A 21,235-nucleotide genomic window follows, 5' to 3' on the forward strand; every position below is an offset into this window, starting at 1 on the left:
GGAAGGAAGATGCAAACACAAAGACAACATGTGATGTGTTATCGAAGAGGAAACCGAAGTCCTCGGCGAAAAACCTCTCCGCCGCCCTCCAAGCGGTAAACAATCCACTAGAAAATACAGTTGGGATACAAGGACAGCAATAGACCCTCCAAGCCTAATCTACCCAGTGCACCTAAGCCCTCCAAGCTTCTTGCTCCAACGAGGTTGCGCCGAACCTTTTTCTTTTCTAGCTTCCCGGATTCCACTACTAGACCGTAGCATCAACCAATGAAGATTGGTTCCTTCCTAACTGCTTCCCAGAAATCCAAACAACTGTCTCACAGTGATGATGATGGTGAGAACCAGGTTTGGTATAATGCCTCTCAAGGATTTGACAATGGAGAGGAAGAGAGTAGAGGAATTTGAAGAGACTCTAAGGTATAGATTGTGGGTGAAACAATCTTATTTTTCTTTAGGGTTTCTCTCTCAAAATTCTCTCTGGAAGCTCTCTTTCAATCGTGGGTAAAATGGGTATTTATACTGGAGTGGGAGAGGAATGTGAAACGTCAGGTTTTACAAAACAGGGGTGGCTTGCGGCTTGACTAAGTCGCGAGATCCAGTCGTGAGTTAACCATATGGCCAGTTGTCCTGTTTTGTCCTGTAGTGCTCCAGCTAGCATGACTGTTCATCTTCCAGCATGCTTGGCACGTGTGCTGCTTCTGGCGGCTTGTAGCCGCGAGTCACCCGCGAGTCCCAACCGCGAGTCTCTGTTTTCTTGCACACTCTTGAGCAATCTTCACTTGATCTCACTCACTACCCTTACAACAAACCCACCTAAATACAGGGTTACTAAATGCTGAATTACAAGCAAATTTGGCACGAAATAAAGCCAATTAGATGGTTGAATAAATTCAACCTTACAGTTTTCCATCTGGGTTTTTTGCCGTTTGGCTTTTGTATTGTTGAATTATTATTAATCTTGTTTTGTTTTTGTTTTCCTTTTGGTTTCGCAAGTCCAGGGACATACACAGGTAGGGGCTCGGGCCCCTCTGGCCCATTTTTTTTTTTTTTTTTTTTTTTTTTTTTTTTTTTTTTAAGTAGGTTAAATTTTATTTTATTATTATTATTTTTTAAAAGGACTTGGCCCCCTTACAAAAAGCTTAGCCCCTCTGAAATTGTAAACCATTAACCTAGCGTCCTAGCTGGCCAACCCACATGTAAAAAAAGAAAAAAGAAAAAAAAAGAAGAGTTTAAGGTTTGATTGTATTGGGCGTCTACGTTTGTGCATCCACGTCTCAAGCTTTATTTATTTATTTATATTTTTTTAACCAGTGTGTTATGCATTGTTCATTGGCCATGAACAGTGAATTTAGGCCAATGAATAGTGCCAAACAGTAATAAATAGAAAAGAAAAAATTATTTTTTTATTGTTTTCAGTTTTTAGCAATATAAGTTGTATCCAAACACACACTCAGTCCAAAAGACAAAGTGAGAGGCAAGAGACTCAGAGTGAGAGAGACTTTGCCACTGCCCATGCCATGATGCTGCCACCATGCGAGAGCGACGAGACCCATCTCTTAGACCCACGCTACACCCACACAGCCACACCCACCATGCGACACCCATCTTGCCGTGATGGCGTTGCTGGCTTTGATCTGCTCCAGCCTTCACACTTAAGTATTTAATCTATCCTTCAAAATCTCAGAATCTATGCTTGTGGTGTTTGTGTTTTTATTGATGAGGAATCTGTGCTTGTGTTATTTTTTTTTGGCTTTTTGGCTCTTTGACTCTGTGACTATCTTATTGATGAGTCTGTGTTTGTCTTTGGGAATTGTGACTTTGTGTGACTCTATTATATAGATAAGAGAGAGAGTAGAGAAAATATCAGTGTTTGACTGTTTGTTGTGTGGTAGTTGGGAAATAAAATAGGGACAAGTTACAGGCTCACAGCAAAAGGAAAACTTCATTTTTGGTTATTGTTATCACATTGTTAGTTTTTGGAATAGAGTTACTAGATTGGAGTTGGTATTAAGTTCATCTTGTTATCATTGGTTCTTTTTAGTTGCCCGCTTTATGTTTTCTAATATGAAAAACTCTTTGAGTACTGATCTTAGAAGCAAACCCTGAGTTCTTAGTCATGTGGCTTAATGGTTAGAAATTTTCTGTTCTAGGTTCTGTTTCTATTTATTTTTTTCTTTTTTCAGCTGCTAACCAGAACAATATGTTTTATGGAACTATGACATGAACATTTGAGGTAATTGATGTAGTCACTTCCTTTTTGCTTGTCTAATGTTTTATGTTTTTCATTTCAGCTAGTGCTTATATACCTGGAGCACTAGATTTGATGACTGACTTACTTCACAACCTCCAATATAAGACTATGGATCTAATGTTTTATCATATTCTTGTTTATTTAGCAGCTGTTTCAGCAAAACCCACTTTTAAGCACATTCCTAAGGTATGCTGTTACAGTGTAGTGTTAATATGTTTGGATATATCAGTCAAGGGGTTTAATAGGTTTGTGTTTTTATTCTTTCGTTGTTTGGTAGATATGTCATGTAATTGGGCTCTGGCTGTTTTGAGGCAAGTTTTACCCCCTTGAGCATTTTGGACAGTGTATTTTGATATTCTAATTCTGTATTCCAGGACTAGTATTTTTATATCTATATAGGGATCATTATTTGAGTATCTGGGTAAATTTATTACTTATAGTCTTATATACTTGGATGAAACATTTGGATCAAAATATTTTTGATTTAGAAAATGAATTTTTTATTTGGTTTTTCAATTACAATTAATTGGTTGACCACTGTAGAATTTTTTTGGATTGCAAGTACATGACTGGGAAGCTGCTTTTGAAGTTGGATACTGTTAAATTCATGGTAGCAAATTATACCATAATTTCAGCTCTGAACTATATCTTTAAAAAAAAAAAAAAAACATTTTCCACTTTTTATTTGACTGTCTATAAAATGAATCTTTATACTTATCATAGTCACTCTTTCCTCAAATTTATAATTTCAGGGGGAGCAATTGCATTTTTAGAAGAATATAGATGCTCTCCAAGCAGAACAACTTTCCATTATACTATTGGCTAGTTAAATTTTATGGAGCACAACCCCGTGAAATTTAAGTCATCAATGGATCCACTTTTGCAAGTACTCACCTCTCTCTCTCTGTCTGTTTCCAACATGTGTCTTTAAGAGGATTCTGTCCTGATAGTGTATATGGTAATTGTGCTTCAAAGCTTGATCTTGTTAATTTTGGCACTTAATAAATGCCTTTGTGTTTAAATAGTTAAATAGATATTTACCCCTTTGGCTCCTGAACTTTTATAACTCTTCTTGTTATTACTGTTGTCGTTATTTGTACTGTTAGTCTGTTGCAATCATTGATATCTTCATGATTATTGTTCTTGTTGTTAATGTTTAAGAGCATCTACAGCAGTGGAGCTAAAAATTTAGCTTTTTAACTCCACCAAAAGTTACTTTATCTATTTAACCTACATACATGCTGTAGCAGTGGATCTATTTTAACTTTTAACACAATAAAATAATATATCCATTACAATAAAATAATATATCCACTACAATAAAATAATATATCCTATACAATAATAACAATCACAACCTTCTCAACCGCCACCGCCACTGCTGTTGCCGCCACCGCCACTGCTGTTGCCGCCACCGCCACCACCACCGTCGTCGCCGCCACTGCCACCGACGACTCTTTTTCCACCGCCGTCACCGCCACCGCCACTACCGTTGCCATTTATAGAGACATTTATAGAGACAAATTACACAACAAACTTACATTTATATTACAGAGACATTTATATTACATTTATAGACAAATTACAGAGACATTTATAGACATTTATATTACAAATTACAGAGACAAATTACACAACAAACTTACATTTACAGCGACATTTATATCAACACAACAAATGTAAACTTCCCTGCACACAGAAAATTCCCAAACCTAACTCTGTGATTTTGTGCAACACAACAAATTACAGTGACAACAAAACATGTAAACTTCCCTGCACAAATTACAGAGACCACAGAAACCACACAACAAATTTCTGCAAACAGAAAATTTCCAATACATTCCTCCATTCAGATGTTATACCCAGCAAAAACAGCAAAAAAATAACACCATTTGCCCAAAACAACATAGCAACAACACCATTTTTCACCACAAAATAATATCACAAAATAACAATAAACCCAGAAAAATTAAGCCAAAACAACAAACACCTAGATGAAAAAATTCACTACAAAAGAAAAGAGAGAGCACTGACCTGAAGTGGATCGGTTGGGACGGCGACGGCGTGGGTTGAGGCGTGGGCTGGGCTGGGATGGCAACGGCGTGAAGAGCTTGATGAGTGAGAGAGATGAGAGCTTGCGACGGCGTGGGCTGGGTTGGGATGGCGAGGGACGGCGTAGGCTGGGCTGGGACGGGGATGGTGATGGTGTGGAGAGCTTGATGAGTGAGAGAGATGAGAGCTTGCGACAGCGTGGGCTAGGCTGGGACGGCGACGGCGACGGCGTGGAGAGCTTGATGAGTGAGAGAGATGAGAGCTTGCGACGGTGTGGGCTGGGCTGGGATGGCAACGACGTGGAGAGCTTGATGAGTGAGAGAGATGAGAGCTTGATGAGTGAGAGAGATGAGAGCTCTGAAGAGTGATGATGGCCTGGTGGAGATAGAATAAAAGAATGAAAAAAAATAAAGTGACTTTTATTATTTTAATCGAGAGTTGGATTAAAAAATTATTATTTTTTTAAATGTGTGCTACAGTGCACATCTATAGATAGATGTGCACTGTAGCAAATCAGCTAAAATTTATGAATTTGACTCCACTACTGCAAGCCTTTTTTGGTATATTGGTGGAGCTAAAATAGCATTATAGCTTTTTAGCTCCACTACTGCAAATGCTCTTACCCTATTAAGAGTACTCTTTCTATTAAATGAATGTGATATGGTGTATCTTTTGCTTGTGAACCATGCAATATGTAGTTGTGTGTGTGTGTGTACTTTTTCTTTAATAGTGTCACAGAAATTTGATGGACTTTTCCCGTACTCCAAGCATGAGGGAAAAAAGAAAAGAAAAAAGAACTAAGGAACTGATATTTCTGTTATGCTAATTATTTTAGGTGTTAGAATTTTTTTTTTTGATTTGTATGGCTGTAATTGCCAACAAACCATGTTGTTATATTACCAGTTTTGCTTTTATTTAATACTCTATATTCATGAATTATACCTTTGAGTGCTTCAGGTACGTTTAAATTGACGCTTCAGTTTACAGAGGATTATCCAAACAAGCCACCGTGTGCTTTGTCTCTAGAATGTTCCATCCAAATAGTAAGTTTACTAATTATGTTTAACACCTACAGTTTATTATTCCTGATATTCTTGCTTTATAGTTTACACCAAGGATGCACGGACGCGGCTCCCAGGCCGGCGCACCCGCGTCCGACGCGGCGGGACGCGGCGACGCGGGAGGGACGCCGCAGACCGCGCGTCCGTCCCGCGTCGTGCCGCGTCGCGCCACGTGGCGGATCCGACTCGGGCCGACGCGGGCAAAATTGGCGCCGACCCGGCCCAAATCGGGCCGAATCGGTCCGTATCGGCCGTATCGGCCATATCGGTCGGCGACCGATACGGCCGAAACAGGCTGGAATCGGCCGAAACATGCCGGAATCGGCCGAAATCGGCCGTGAAAATCGCCGGAGAGGCCGAAATTCTGGCCTCAGATGCGTTTCTTGCCTTATTCTTTCTTTGTTTTGTGAATCAAGTATATTAATGTGTTTTTTTAAGAATATTTTAATAGTAAAAATATATAGAAAATATAAATAAAAATATTTTTAATAATTTTTTAATCGCCGAGTCCCGCCGCACCCGCACCCTACTTTTTCAAAAATTGCCGAGTCCCGCACCCACACCCGCACCCGAGTCCCGAAACGCACCCATGCTTCATAGGTTTACACTTTGGATTTGAAAAAAAGGACAGAATTTTTTTCCAAATTGGTTTGGATGAAATTTCCCCCAGCCCAATATGTGGCAATATAATTGTAAGGGCCTCACTTGTTCTTTCTGCTCTGTTCTGTCTTCTTTCTCTTCTTTTTTGTGTGTGTTATAGATACATACAGCTGGGTTATCTGGGTTTGTGTTCACCAATTCCTGTTGCTATCTCCAATGCTGATGTGCTTTCATTTTGAATATATTTATGCTTTAGCTTTCTGTAATTCTATCTTTTTCTATAAGGCTCACCCTGCAAAGCTAATAGTTATTGAGATTTGAGCCTGATTGGGAAACCTGGTGGTTGTTATGAAGCTTCTTTTCTTATCTTATTTTTTATTAATTATATATATATATATATATATTGATGAATCTTTTTATTAACTATTTATTGGATAGATCAAGTTCCTAAATTAATGTGAACTTAGTATTGGTCCCATTTACTTGTCCAGCTTTGCCATTCAACTCTTGACTTTTCTTTGTTTTTGCTTTGCTTGGTCGTTATTCTATTCTCTTTTGTTAATATCTTCAAAATATTTAGTGAGAGGTTTTGCTTGTTTGTATTAATCCTAGCCATTTATTGCCCTTTTTATAGTTTATGCAGATGGAAGCATATGTTTGGACATTCTACAAAATCAATGGAGCCCTATATACGATGTTGCAGCTATAATGGGTCATATGTTGTGTTTGGAGAATGATGACCTTTGGAGAAGGGTCATTGAGGCAAAGTATGGGAATGGGGATGGCTGGTGTACAAATCTGTGATGGGGCTAGCTTGACATCTCTCTAGTCTGTTGGTTCAAAGAAAGGGAAAATAATAACCTGTGTACTCATTTTTTTTTCGGATTATGTTATTTTACACTACCTAATAGCAGCAATGACAGCAATGGCAACCCAACCTAGTGGCTAATCAGCTCACATCAAACATTTTCCATAAGCCATTAATCTGTAGAACCTTTTTATACTGTCGGTGCCACTCTGTGAAGTATGGATGTGGCATAAACAGCCCAAAAGTTTTGGCTCTTTTATTATATTGTTAATTTTGCTAAACAATGAGATAGAAAAATGAAATTTTCAGGTCAAGAAAATATCAACTCAGATCTTTAGTTAGCTCTGGCCTATGATTCAGAAGAAATCATAGGGCTCTAATTTCTCTTCTAGATCTTTAGTTAGCTTTGGCCTATGATTAAGAAGAAATCATAGGGCTCTAATTTCTCTTCTAGCCCAATATGTACTCTTGATACATTTTAGGTGGGTGAGAGAGGAGATGAATCTTGGATGTTTCTGTTGAAATTTTGAAATACCAAACATGTCATTGAGCTATACATATTAGTTGAAATAAAACATCTACTTCATTTTTGCTTTGTATCCCATTGATATTAGGATTGCCATGTTTTCCTTAAGCATGTAAAAGCTATGCAGGAAAAAGAATGCATGACAAACTTGTCCCACTCAAACAAGCAATTTTATGAGTGCGTATTTGATACATTGCATTACAAAAAAATGTCACATAGCTTTTAATTTTCTTGTTTTTAATAAAAAAAATGCCATGCTCAAACGCATACTTGTTCTTCACCCTGTGTCTCTATACACACCCCCCCACCCCCCCAAAAAAAAAAAAAAAAAAAAAAAAAAAGGGTTCTTCACCTTGTGTTGCATATGTCAAGAAAGCATTACTATTCAGCAAATCAGACAAAAGATGATAAAGAGAGATCTGTATAGGTCCACCCTGTAAAATATTTATTGTCATTATGATTGAGATGAATAAAGAATTTAGAACGTATGCTACCAACACTGGGATTAACCATCACAGAATACGAACATTGAAAACATTGCATAAACCATCTGATTAAAAATGTTATTAAAAACAAAATATTCATAAAATATTCATCTCGATAAGTTACACAAAGCTGGAGAAACAAATAATTTATTTCTATATATACACTTCTAAGATACAAGTCACACCAATGTGCATTTTATGCCATTCAATAAAAAAAACATTGACCCTTCCAATAATTTAACTCACATCACTCAGATTTGAAGACACTTAACTTTTACAAAGAAGAGAAATGAATAAAAATAGAACAAACATGCTGTTGGAAATGCAAGCATGCTTCTTGATGCGGACTCCCTGCATTACTGTGCAGCGAGAAAGCCTAACTCCTGACTCAACAATACAACCGAGGCCAATGGCAACATCAGGCCCAATTAGACAACACTCGCCAATTTTGGCAGTCTCATCCACTATAACATTTCCCACAATGTGGGGGCCATTGGCCAACTTTGATGGAGAATTCTTTCTCAATGAGTCTAGCTACAGTCTCAGCCCTGTAATGTAATCCCTCGGTTGTCCAATGTCCATCCAAAACCCTGGTAGCACCATAGCATAGAGCTTGTTCTCTGCTGCAATTTTTGGGAAGACCTCTTTCTCAATTGAGGTGGGCCTCAGTTCAATTCGATCAGGAACTGAGGGGTTCAACAAGTAAATTCCAACATTTATTTTGTTACCAACAAATAATTTTGGATTCTCTACAAATTTCTTAACTTTTCCAGTAGATTGTTCCATAACCACCACTTATCACCTTTCCCCACATTTTTCACAATGTCTTCAAGTAAGATATATTTAGAGTGTTACCTTGGTCACCATTATTAAAGCTTCTCCTCCATGGGACTTGTGGAATGCAATCATTTCCTTAAGAGGATATTCACTAATAACATCACTGTTGAGAACAAAAAATGGCTCACCAGAATCATCTAGTAGTTTGTCCCTAGCAAGAGCAAGAGGACCAGCAGTGCCGAGTGGCTCAGTCTCTTGTGAGCATGTGATCTTTATCCCAAGCTTTGTTTCAAAATCCTTCAAGAAGTTCAACATTACCTGCAGAACCAACAAATAATGGTAGTAAGAAGAAAGGCCATATTCCTTACCTCTGGTTGGTAATTGATAGCCAAAACCACTTCACTGACTCCAATAGCCTTAAGAGCCTCTATCTGATGAAAAATTTAAAAGATATATCAACTTATATTTATCACACAAACAAACAAGGGATAGTTGGAAAATTTTAGAAGCCGATTTGGACAAGTGATTGGGCTTCTCAAGATAGCATCAATAGTTCTAATTTTCACACGACATACTTAAGCAGAAGAGAAAGGTCTCTGATAGTAATGGTTCTGTAATTTTGCACTACTTCACTTGGCAATTGGTGGAACTGCTTTACAGGAGTCATAACCTACCCTTCCTTTACGATTAGGAAATACATGTTCCTTCCTTTTATTTTGTCTTTTTGGTTTCAGCCCACCTTTTTGTACACTTGTGACAGAAAACATGTTGCTTAAAGATGTTTTAATTTTGAAAGTTATGATTTTACACATTCTTTAAAGATGTCCTATATAAAGAACCTGTGGGGTAGAACTAGGATGAAGTGAAAAGAGATGCCATTACACAGCCAAATAATAATATATGTCGCTAAGATGAACCATGCAATTTATTAAGCCTTCAAGTTTTGCTCCAGACTGAAGATGATGTGACATAATTTTTTGATTAAGCAAGTGTTGCAGGTAGTTGGATTTTTAATTTAGAAAGGGGGATTGAGCCAATCATGATGGTTAGTTGTTTATTCAATATCATCTTGATTCAGAGTACCTCACCTCACCTAGGAAAAACCAAAGCTAAAATAAACTCTCAATGAGAAATAATGTTAACCTGATTTTTCAGTCACTAGACTAAAAAAGAAAAAAGAAAAATAGTTAGCTAATCCTAATTTGAAAGTAATTACTGGGCTGAACCTGAAACTATCTATGCAGCGTTTGTTGTTGCTATTCAGAATTGGAGATGACCTTACCTTGTACTTTGTAATTGTTGTTGAGGTAAAGGTGTCAGAGTTGCTATATCTTTGTCGAACAAACAAGTGGGTTTTGGTTTTTGTCTCTTGCTACATTCTCTTTCTCTAGGTGCAGTGCTGCTCTACAACTTTTGCAGTAATGTACAAATGCTTTGGGAGCTGGGGGACCAACTATTCGTTACTCAAGTTGAGAGATCGCTTTGTTACTGACTAATTCCCAGTTGAATCCTTGCCTTTGGCACCAACTGGCTCTATGTAGAGCCACATTACTAGAAAGTAGAAATTAGAAACTAATGCTAAAAGAGGGACGCAATTTTGATACAGGAGATGATCTAATTAGGAAGGCTGTTTTTATTACAACTTCAATTTATGGTGAACATCATCCAGATAAAATATTTGCTCCTGAAACTCTGAGCAAACTCACCAGGCTTCTTTCAAATTCTAAATTTTGGAGAAACCAACTCTAAAATTGGAAGCCAACTCTAAAATATAGCACAAACCAACACTGAAATTGGTGTTCTTACTACCAAGGTGGTTGAAAAAAAAAATATATCCTAAATCCGTAGGTTCATAGTATCGTGTCCTCCCCACACTCCCAACCAAATCTAATCTTATCCCAACTTATGGATAGGGGTTCCCATGTCTCACATCCCAAACTCGAAAGTGTAAAGATTTTTTTTTTTTTTCTTTTTTTTTGAGAAACCAGTCTGTGAGATAGGCCGATGCTTTTATTAAAACATAAGAAAACTAATCAAACAGAGCAAGGGGGATAATGTCCCCAGGTTAGTCTTCAGCCCAAACTTGACGTTCTAATTCTAGCCCAGCCCGGGATTTCTTTGCCAAAGCATTGGCAACCCTATTACAATTTTGTTTCACATGGTAGTAGTGATCCAAGCAATCAATGGTGGACTATCAATCCCTTCGGTGTAAAGATTAATTTGTCAAATATATAATATCATAAACCCATATCAAAACAATAATATCATAAACCCAAACAAAACAATAATATCATAAAAACTCAAACAAAACAATAATATCATAGACCCACAAAGTTTAGAGAAATAATATAAACCCATATCAGCGTTAATCATATGTAAAGAGAGAATCTGAAGATTGTGGGTGGCGCTGTTGATTTAGAATGGAAGAGAAGAAGTGCTGTCGAGTCGTCTGAGAAGAGATGAAGTGCTGCCGATTTGAATATGGATTGGAAGAGAATAAGCTAGAGAGTGGTGCCGACAAGTGGATTGGATGAGAAGAAGCGCCTCCGATTTGAGGTTGTGGGTGCGTCGGGCTTTGAGGGTTTTGTGGGTGCGTTGTAGATGTGGTATCAACGATTTGAGGGTTTTGTTTAGAGAGGAAAACAGAGCAATGAGCAAACGAAGTAGAGAGGTAGAGGAGCAAACGTGAGACAGGAGAAAAGGTTGAAAAAGAGAAAAGGATGTTTTAATTTTTTGTTTATATATAAAACCTGTTTAACTAGTAACCAAAAACCTTTAAAATTAAATCAACGGACAAGATTAAAACCATAATAAATTAACGACTCAGATATAGATGGGTACCGTACCTCTTTTTTTTTTTTTTGGGGGGGGGGGGGGGCGTAAAATTAAATCAATGGACAAGATTAAAACCATAATAAATTAACGACTCAGATATAGATGGGTACCGTACCTCTTTTTTTTTTTTTGGGGGGGGGGGGGGGGCGTATTAGTTTATAAAAACGTTGTTAAGATTCATGGAAAAGGATCATATCTTAAAATCAAAATAGAGTTTTGATTAGGTATATAATATCTATTCTGGTAAAGTTCCTTAGAAATGCACGTAAATAAACTATGAATTCTTTGGCATCTTATATGTTAGCAATGAATTATTAAAGAAGCCAGTAAGGAAGGTGTTTGTTTGCTTGATTAGAATTTTGCCATATTTAGCAAGCATTTAAAACGATGCTAAACAAAAAGAGCAAAAGTTTATTAAAAAATAAAAGTCAAAGAGCCAAAAGGAGCTATTGAATTTGAAGGAGACGGGAAGGGAAGAGAAGCAGGTTCGTTTTTGCGTAAACGTCATTCTCTTTTCATTATTAATGGGTAGCAGGTTTTTTTGGGCTTACAAGCCTTTTTTTTTTTTTTTTTTTTTTTTTAATTTGAAATTTGATTTCAGCACTTGCCAACTTGTTCAAATAAACTGGTAGGTCGTTTGTCAGATTGACAATTTTGTGCACCATATAGTTGATATATTAAGTTAGTTAATATTCTGATTTGGTTCATATATAATTGATATTATTGAATGAAATTATTCTTCATTTTTCCCCCTAATTACATATAGGGATAAGGTTTTAACAAAAAACCTGTAGAAACTAAAATTTACTTGAAACACTTATTTTTGTTATGCTGTTTCGCAAATAGAAGAAGACAAAATGATCAATTTGAGTAGTTGTTAAACTTCAAGGATTTCTAATTTTAAATTAGAAGCTCATGAGGGCAATTTAATTTTAACCTAAAGTTCAGGGTTGTTTTTAAATTTTACCCAAAAATTATTTAGTTATGAGATTTAGACTATAAATCATTTTCAATTTTTCATTATGTTTAGCTTAAAAAAAAAATCAATTTTTCATTGATGATGCAAAAATCGTCGGTAAGTTGCGTAGTCCTCACGTGCTCTAGACAAAACATGCGAAATAAAAACAAAGAAAACCCTACAGAGAGTACCGGTGTGGTATTGGCCAAATACCCTCCGAAGGTTAAGTTAGAGAGAATTTCTACAACTTTAGAGTGCTAGAGTTGAAAAAATTAAGCGTACCTCGATTTGTGAGGGATTTGGGGGGGTTTTTATAGTAGTCTAGAGCCGACCTCCATTTTTTGATGGAGAACGTATTTCCTTATAGAGAAGATCCTCTTCAGTGCTTCATATATCGTAGGATTTTTTCCTTGTAGGGATTCCTTTGATTACGGTTTAACATGAGATGCAAGACATTTCCATATTAGGTTTCTTGGAGAACACTTGGGCCACATAAGTGCCATGTGGCTTTGCTACCCGTCTCCCTTGCGTTCATCTGTCTCATTGGAATCGGTCCACTATGAAGAATTTGTCCGTCTTACTTGAATCCGTCCACTTCAAAGAGTCTATCCGTCTTTCTGCCTTTTTGTCCGAGACACGATTTCCTCGACCAGTACATTGACTGTTAGGCCATCTAGACCGTCTCTTTTGACAATACCATCACTTATGACTAACTCTATTAATTGGATCAGTCTATCTTGGGATTTATCCCTATCATTCATTATTTTCTATGGTAAAAATAATCACTTTCTTGAGTTTCTTGTCTATTTCAATTTTCAATGTCATTAGTCCAAGCTATCCCCTCCCCTTGGTAGATCCGTAGACCAAAATGCCTTACCGGTTCCCAATATCACTACCAAATTAAGTAGCATACAGCACACTTGTGGGTCCCCATTTCAGTGATTGATCAGCTAAGTAAAAGTGAGTAGAATTCGTACCAATTTACTAAAGTGAATCTTGGACCCAACAATATCCACCTGCGCGTCCAAATTTTAGGCTGTGGTCCAATCTTGTAGAACACATGAGTCGACATGATCATATTATTAGATATGGGAGCAGCATTAAGCATCGTTGAAATGCTCCTCCACGAGAATTGAATAATTTATTGAAAATGCAGTCTTTTGATCAACAACAAAAATTAAGCCATAATTATCCTTGTAGGAGGCAAAATTTTAAGTCAATTATAAAATGCCATATCAAAATTTAGTGGCATTAATTTAATTAAATCAAATGATGACATGTGTCATCCAAATTGATATTACATTGACATATTAAAATTTGCCATGTGTCATTTAGTCCACAAGATAGAGATAAATTTCTTATTCAAAATTTATGGATAATTATTTTTATAAATAAATAAAATAAAGATAAATTTTCTATTCAAAATTGATAAATAATTATCTTTATTAAAATAAATTATATAGAGATAATTATTTATCTTTATTGATTATTATCTTTATCAAAATATGATATTTATCAAAATAGATAAATAGAGATAATTATCTCTAAGAAGAATTTGGGCCAATCAAAAGTCTACTACATACTTTCAAGTATATCAATTCGAAGTGTAGATTATTCTCTAAAATCACTATAAATAAAGGACATCCCTTCTCATTTTCAACACCAAGTTTTCAAGGGGTCCAAGCTTTGGAGAAATTCTGTCTCAAGAATCTTTGAAGAACTTGAAGCATCTTCGAAGAACTCAAAGAACAACAAATCTCTAACAAGCTCAAGGCTAGAGATTCATTGAGAAGACCATTCAATCCATTTTCCAACCAAAGTCAAGAAGATCTCTTGTTCGAGTTCTTTGAAGTTCTATTGGAATTAAGCTAAAAAACCTCCATAAACCTCAACAAACCCAAATATTTGAAGCTCAACGGATCAAGCCTCTAAAGCCCCGAAAAACTTCAACCCTAGAGCCTTCACATTCGAAGACTTGAAGAACAATAAATCTCTAATAAACTCAAAGCTAGAGATTTATTGTGAAGACCGTTCAATCCATCTTCCAACCAAAGTCAAGAAGATCTCTTGTTTGAGTCAAGTTCAAAGAAGATAGAATTAGAGGGTATTCTTTTGTAAAAGATCTGAAATAGAGATTGTACTCATTATTCATCAATACAAATTTATATTTGCAAACCATATTTCTTTTCAATTGTTTGATTTTTTGCAATTGGGAAATTTTGTGTTTACTAGTTGTAATTGATAGGCAAAATGGTAATTTTAGTTGTGAGTTCTGATTAGAACTAGTAACAACTTGCCACATAAATTTTTTTGTGAAATTATTGTGAAAATATTGTGAGTGTGGCATTACTCAAATTTAAAATGCAAATTATTATTGCACACGCTGAGTTACTCATGGTCATACATTATAATTACTAGTGTACAGGGTATGGCCTCGGGCTCAATGGGCCTTGGCTCGAACATTCTCAAGAATCGGAGTTGGGCCCAAACCTCACAATGAGTCCATATCCATCCTGACTGCATGATTAATAAGTCCATATCCAGCCATTCATTGTCTGTTCGGGATTGCGTATGCCCGGGACAACGTACCTCCCTTATGGCTCGATATTGCCTTGGGGAGTATCGTAGCCTGGCAATCATTTGGAGGCGAAAATTGGTTCCAAAGCCACTATCACCATTCCCAATGAGATAGATTCTATGTCAAGAATAATCACATCGAACACCACCCACATGAGTGAGATCAAAATGTAATCATGAAACTCCCACAAATCTCAAGCTATAAATAGAAGAATTACGTAAGGAAAGGGGGTTGAAGGAAAAACTGGAGAAAGAGAGAGAGAGAGAGAGAGAGTGTGTGTGTGTGTGTGTGTGTGTGTGTGTGTGTGTGTGTGTGTGTGTGTGTGTGTGTGTGCTAGGATAGCCAAGGGAAAGAGCAACACAGAGTGGGAGTGTTACTCAGGAAGGGAAAAGAGAGAATTCATGGGGGATAAACGGTGCCACCAGGTCACTCGGCCAGAAACAACCCTTAGTAGGAAACACTAAGCCCACTAATACAAGTAAATTGTGAGTCCATTCTAAGCTCGACCCATCAAGCAGAGTTTGGGTATGCACAATTGGCATCGTCTGTAGGGATTTCCTACGTAGCTGTGGTTCTGTCAAGACTTGCGCGGGGAAAATGTTTAATGGCCAATCAGGGAGTTATGTTAAAAGTGGTTTCGGGAGGTCTTCTTGGGGATCCACTTGGAAGGAGAGAAGGCAGAAAAGGCGTGAAGATAGGGAGCATAAGCAGGAGGAAGAGCAATTTGGCCTTGGAGAAGGGTCGTTTTAAACGCACCGGATGATGTCAATCGCATCGGGGCGTGAGCGTTTTGATGTAGGTTGGTAAGGGATTTGGAGTTGGAAGCAAAAGGTTGGCGTAGGAGAAGGGATCGCGAGGAGTATGAAGAGGGGTTAGCTAGTGTGGGGAGTTGCTATGGAGAGGGGTCCCATTGATTCAGTTCCCACTAACACTAGGATCGGTCACGAGAGTACGCAGACCAGGACTCAGTTTCCCTAAAAGAGCGATGACCTCGGAATGCCACTATGGATGCTATAAGCCGAGCATTACGTAGAGTTGCTCAATCGTCATTCTCGGGGGACATTGAACGGGCTCTTATGCTTGGCAGATTTACGTGGCCTCCGTTTAACTCTTATGATGGGAAAACGGATCCAATGGAGCATATAAGCCATTATATCCAAATGATTTCTTTACACACGCACAACGATGCGCTCATGTGCAAGGTATTTCTTTCGAGTCTCGGGCCCAACGCTTTGAGATCGTTCAATGGATTGAGGAAAGACTCGATTCATAGTATTGCCGAGATGATACAAGAGTTCGGTGTCTGGTTTATGACCTGCACTCGGGTGCCACAACTAGTGGACTCGCTGCTATCTATGAAAATAGGAGTCGGGAAAACCTTTCGCAGCTACACTAGCCGGTACTGGGAGTTGTACAACGAGATTGGTGGAGGCAATGAAAAAATTGCAGCAAGTACTTTCCGATTGGGATTGCCCGATGAATCCGAATTGCGAGACTCGTTGATGAGGAGGCCTCCCGAGGATATGAGGCAGCTGATGAGATGTATCAAAGAGTATAAAAGATTGGAGGATGATTAGCAACAGAACAAAGGCAAGGCTCCAATCACAAATTAGCCTCAGCAAGGGGGTTTTTAGTCAAGGCCCCGAAAGGATTTGAAAATTTAGGAACCGGGCACACAGGTGGGGGAAATGAATGTGACGTTCAAGGAGCTGGTGCACAGGATCGTAGAATGAATAAAAAACGAGCCATACTTTCGGTGGCCAAACAAGATGGGAAATGACCCATCGAGGAGAAATCAAAACCTGTACTATACTTACCATAGAGATAAGGGGCATACCACTGAACAATGCAGGATGCTAAAAAATCATTTAGAGCAGCTGGTAAAGGCAGGGTATTTGAAAGAGTTTATGGTGGACCCTAAAAATCAAGAGGCCGGGCAGGGTACTTGACCTCGGGGTAATGCTCTCCCACCCCCAGTGTTAGTGATAGTGATAGTGGTTATCCACGTGGCATTAAGGGGTACCATGGTATCCAAGAGGAGAGGGGTACTGGCCGTGGTTTCGGTAGAAGGTTGCTCTGGCAAACAACCTCCTGAGAAAAACTTAAAGTACACTCGAGAGCCCGTTGCCTTGAATGATGACGATCTAGAAGGAACAATTCAATTGCATGATGATGCTTTGGTGGTCACAACCCGGATAAATGGTTTTATAGTGAAGAGGGTTCTGATAGATCAGGAGAGTGGTGCTAAAGTGATGTATCCTGATCTGTTCAGAGAGCTCGACTTGAAGAAAGAGGATTTCTCTAAGTACGACACACCCCTAGTGGGGTTTGATGGTTAGATGGTGGTCCTAGAGGGACATATTTCGTTTCCCGTATATATGGAAGGTAAGGAAGTAATGGTGACATTTATAGTGGTCACTTCGTTTTCTCCTTATATGGCTATCCTTAGAATGCCATGGATTCATGCAATGAAGGCAGTCCCATCCACCTTGCATATAAAGATTAAATTTTGAACAGAGTAAGGCATTGCTATAGTAAGGGGAAACCAGCAAGTGGCTAGGCAGTGTTTGGTGGCCGCTGTAAACCGGGAGATCAAACAAAAGGAACCAGCCAAGGAGGTACCCTTATAGCAATTACAGGAACCCGAGGAGGGAAGGGGGACTAGTTGTGCCAAGAACTTAATAAGAATAAGGATACTACCAGACGATGATAGGAGTTTCCAGATAGGAGCAAGTATGAAGGATGAAGATAGGGTGGGGATGCTACTATTTCTTATACGGAACGTGGATGTATTTGCATGGAGCCTATACGAGGTGCCCGGGGTAGACCTTGAGTTCATAGTTCATAAGCTTAATGTGGACCCATTGTTCCCTCCTAAAAAGTAGAAACCAAGGAGATCAGCTAAGGAGAACATTGAAGCCATTAGGCAAGAGGTTATGAGGTTGACGGAGGCAGGGGTAATAAAGGAGGTTTTCTTTCCCATGTGGCTTGCGAATACTGTGATAGTAAAGAAGAAGAATGGCAAATGAAGGGTTTGTGTTGATTTTACTGATTTGAACCGAGCATGTCCAAAAGACCCATTCTCCATGTCGAAGATCGATCAATTAGTGGATGCCACGTACGAGCATCCGAGGATGAGCTTTCTGGATACTTTCCAGGGTTATCATTAAATTGCCCTAGTCACCGAGGATCAGGAGAAGACGGTGTTCATCTCCCTTGATGCTAATTACCACTATACCGTAATGCCGTTTGGGCTAAAGAATGTTGGGGCTACTTATCAAGGGATGATGATGATGATGTTCAGAGATAAGATTGGGCGTACGGTGGAGGTGTATATTGACCATATGGTGGTTAAAAGTAAACAGGAGGCGCAAGATATTGATGATCTTAAAGAGGTGTTTGAAGTGCTCCAGTGACACAAGTTGCGCCTCAATGCTAACAAGTGTGCTTTTGGAGTAGGGTCTGGCAATTTCCTAGGGTATATGATCACTAACTGAGGAATAGAAGTCAACCCTGATTAGACTGAAGCTTGTAGAGCGCCTTAAGCCTCCGAGCAATCCAAAGGAGGTTTAAATGCTAACCAGAATGCTAGCTGCCCTTAATCGTTTTATTTCCAAGTTTGTCGATTAGTGTCGTTCATTTTACCAACTTTTAAAGAAGTGGGAGGGATTCTAGTGGAACGAGGAGTGTGAGAAAGCCTTTCAGGATTTGAAGGAATATTTGGTACGGGTGCCTATGTTGGCAGCCCCAAAACTCGGAGAGGATTTATTCATGTATCTGTCGATGTTTGAGCATGCCGTAAGTGCTGTGCTACTGAGAGATTAAGGAGTGCAACAACCAATCTATTATGTTAGCAAAACCTTGGTTAATGCCGAGATGAGGTATTTGTCTCTAGAGAAGTTGGTATTAGCACTAGTACATGCTACACGGAAGTTACTTTATTATTTCCAAGCTTGCACCATCTATGTATTAACCTAGTATCCTTTGCAGTTGTTGTTGAAGAGATTCGACTTCACGGGTAGAATAGCTAAGTGGAGAACTTGTCTAGGCTCTTTTGACATTAGGTATAGACTTAGAAGTTCGGTGAAGGGCCAGGTTCTTGCCAATTTTACAGCAGAATTTTCCTTGAGGAGGGAGATGGAGTTGGTTTGCCATATGGAGGTTCACCCATGGAAAGTATTTGTGGATGGTGCATCTAGCGCAATGGGGGCTGGGGCTGGAATTGTCATCATTACCTTGGAAGGGATAAGATTGGAACATTCTTTTAGGTTGGGTTTTAGGCCTTCCAACAACAAAGCCAAGTATAAAGCCTTGCTTGCTAGATTGAGGGCTGTTCTAGATATGGGTGCTCGGGAAGTTGAGGTTTATTCGGATTCCTAGTTGGGGGTTAATCAGGTGCAAGGTAGTTTTGAAGCTAGGGATCCCTGAATGATGGAGTACTTGCGGTTGGTAAGGTAGGTTATGAACTAGTTTTTGAAGGCAAAGGTGGTCTAAGTGGCCAAGGGGTAGAATTGACATACAGATTCTCTAGCCACTTTAGCGTCATCATTGACCGAGGAGGTACCTCGGTTAATCAAAGTAGAGCTGGTGGCAGAACTAAGTATTAACGGAAGGGTAGGTATTTTAGTGGTAACAATATCCAAGCCGTGTTGGATGGGCCCAATCATTGACTTTTTGGCCGAGGATCGAGTGCCAGATGATGAAAAAGAAGTAGGCAAGGTGTGCAGGGTAGTTGCTCGGAACTGGTTATCAGCAGACCGTAAGCTGTACCGGAGGTCTTTTGGGGGCTGTATCTTCTATGCTTGCACCCCGATAAAGTTAATGAGCTCTTGACCAAACTCTATGAAGGAGTGTGTGGCAGTCAGGTTGGGGGACGCTCATTGGCACACCGAGCAATGACCAAAGGATTTTGGTGGCCACAAATGTAGAAGGATGTTGCTGAATACGTGCGGAAGTGTGAATAGTGTCATAAGCATGCCTCGTTGATCCATCAACCAGTGGGAAGTTTGAATCCCGTCAGTAGCTTATGGCCCTTTGCGCAGTGGGGGTTGGACATTGTCGGTTTGTTCCCTTGGGCAACGGGCAATCTCAGGTTTGTTCTAGTGGCCATGGATTGCTTCACTAAGTGGGTGGAGGTTGAGGCGATGACTAATATTCGGGACATAGATGTTAAGAAGTTTGTGTGGAGGAACATAGTAATGAGATTTGGAGTACCAGAGTCCCTGGTATTTGACAACGGATTGCAGTTTGATAGCAAAACCTTTCACAAGTTCTGTAGTGATCTCGGTATCAAGAACAAGTACTCCACCCTGGCATGTCCGCAAAGTAACGGATTAAAAAAGAGATTGGAGGGTGCCAAATGTAAGTGGGCCGAGGAGTTGCCCAATGTTTTGTGAGCATACCGTACAACCCCTAGAAGGTCCACGGGAGAAACTCCATTTTCTTTAACGTATGGAGTGGACGCAGTCATATCGATCGAGTTAAACCTATGTAGTGCTCAGGTTACAGGATTTGTCCCTGCCAAGAATGGTGAAGTAGCTGGACCTGTTAGAGGAATGCCGAGAATCAGCGACCATACGACTAACTGAGTATCAACAGAAGCTTGCCTGGCGATATAATAGGGATGTGAAGAGGAGGGAATTTAGCGCTGGGGACTTGGTGCTACGGAAAGTAGTAGGAAACGCAAGAGACATTGGCAAGGGAAAATTAGCCCCAACCTGAGAGGAGCCATATAGAATTACTACCATTGCTAGAGTAGGAGCTCACTATCTGGAGGATTCGGATGTAAGACAACTTCTTCGACCATGGAATGTATACAATTTGAAAAAGTTTTACCACTGATTGTTGGAATGTAGTAACTTGGGTTGAATGCAATGTAATATGTGAACAATGTATATGAATGCATGTGTATCCACATTCTCAACATCGGCATTATTAATTTGTTGACTAGTCATTATTTTATCTAAGGACAGAAGCCTGTCCTCGGTTCGATCCTTATCATCGTTTAGGTGGAAACCTAGTCTCTATTTTATCTAAGAACAGAAGCCAGTCCCCGGTTCAATCCCTTTCACCGGGCAGGTGGAGACCTAGTCTCTATTTTATCTAAGGATAAAAGCTTGTCCCCAGTTTGATCCCTATCACCGTGCAGGTGGAGACCTAGTCTCTATTTTATCTAAGGACATAAGCCTGGCCTTGGTTTGATCCTTATCACTGGGTAGGTTTCCATTTTATCTAAGGATAGAAGCTAGTCCTCGGTTCGATCCTTATCACTCGGTAGGTGGAAACCTAGTCTTTATTTTATCTA

General features: G+C 39.1%; 1 protein-coding gene, 1 long non-coding RNA gene and 1 pseudogene across 3 annotated transcripts in view; 1 reads left to right on the top strand and 2 right to left on the bottom strand.

The window, feature by feature from the left end:
* LOC126728657 (tropinone reductase homolog At5g06060-like) overlaps positions 1-21,235 on the bottom strand; it is a 35,301-nt gene that overhangs the window by 5,683 nt on the left and 8,383 nt on the right. The window lies entirely within an intron of this gene.
* LOC126728680 (uncharacterized) lies at positions 1,767-7,091 on the top strand. 2 transcript variants are annotated; one of them, XR_007656418.1, is made up of 4 exons: positions 1,767-2,861; positions 3,004-3,209; positions 5,261-5,346; positions 6,599-7,091. It is a non-coding gene; the product is annotated as an uncharacterized LOC126728680 (long non-coding RNA). The 2 variants fall into 2 exon arrangements; XR_007656419.1 differs by having other exon boundaries at positions 1,778-2,861; positions 3,004-3,137.
* LOC126692081 (mannose-1-phosphate guanylyltransferase 1-like) lies at positions 7,915-9,000 on the bottom strand (annotated as a pseudogene).

This window comes from Quercus robur, chromosome 1 (genome assembly GCF_932294415.1).
Source record: "Quercus robur chromosome 1, dhQueRobu3.1, whole genome shotgun sequence".
NCBI classification, from domain to species: domain Eukaryota; kingdom Viridiplantae; phylum Streptophyta; class Magnoliopsida; order Fagales; family Fagaceae; genus Quercus; species Quercus robur.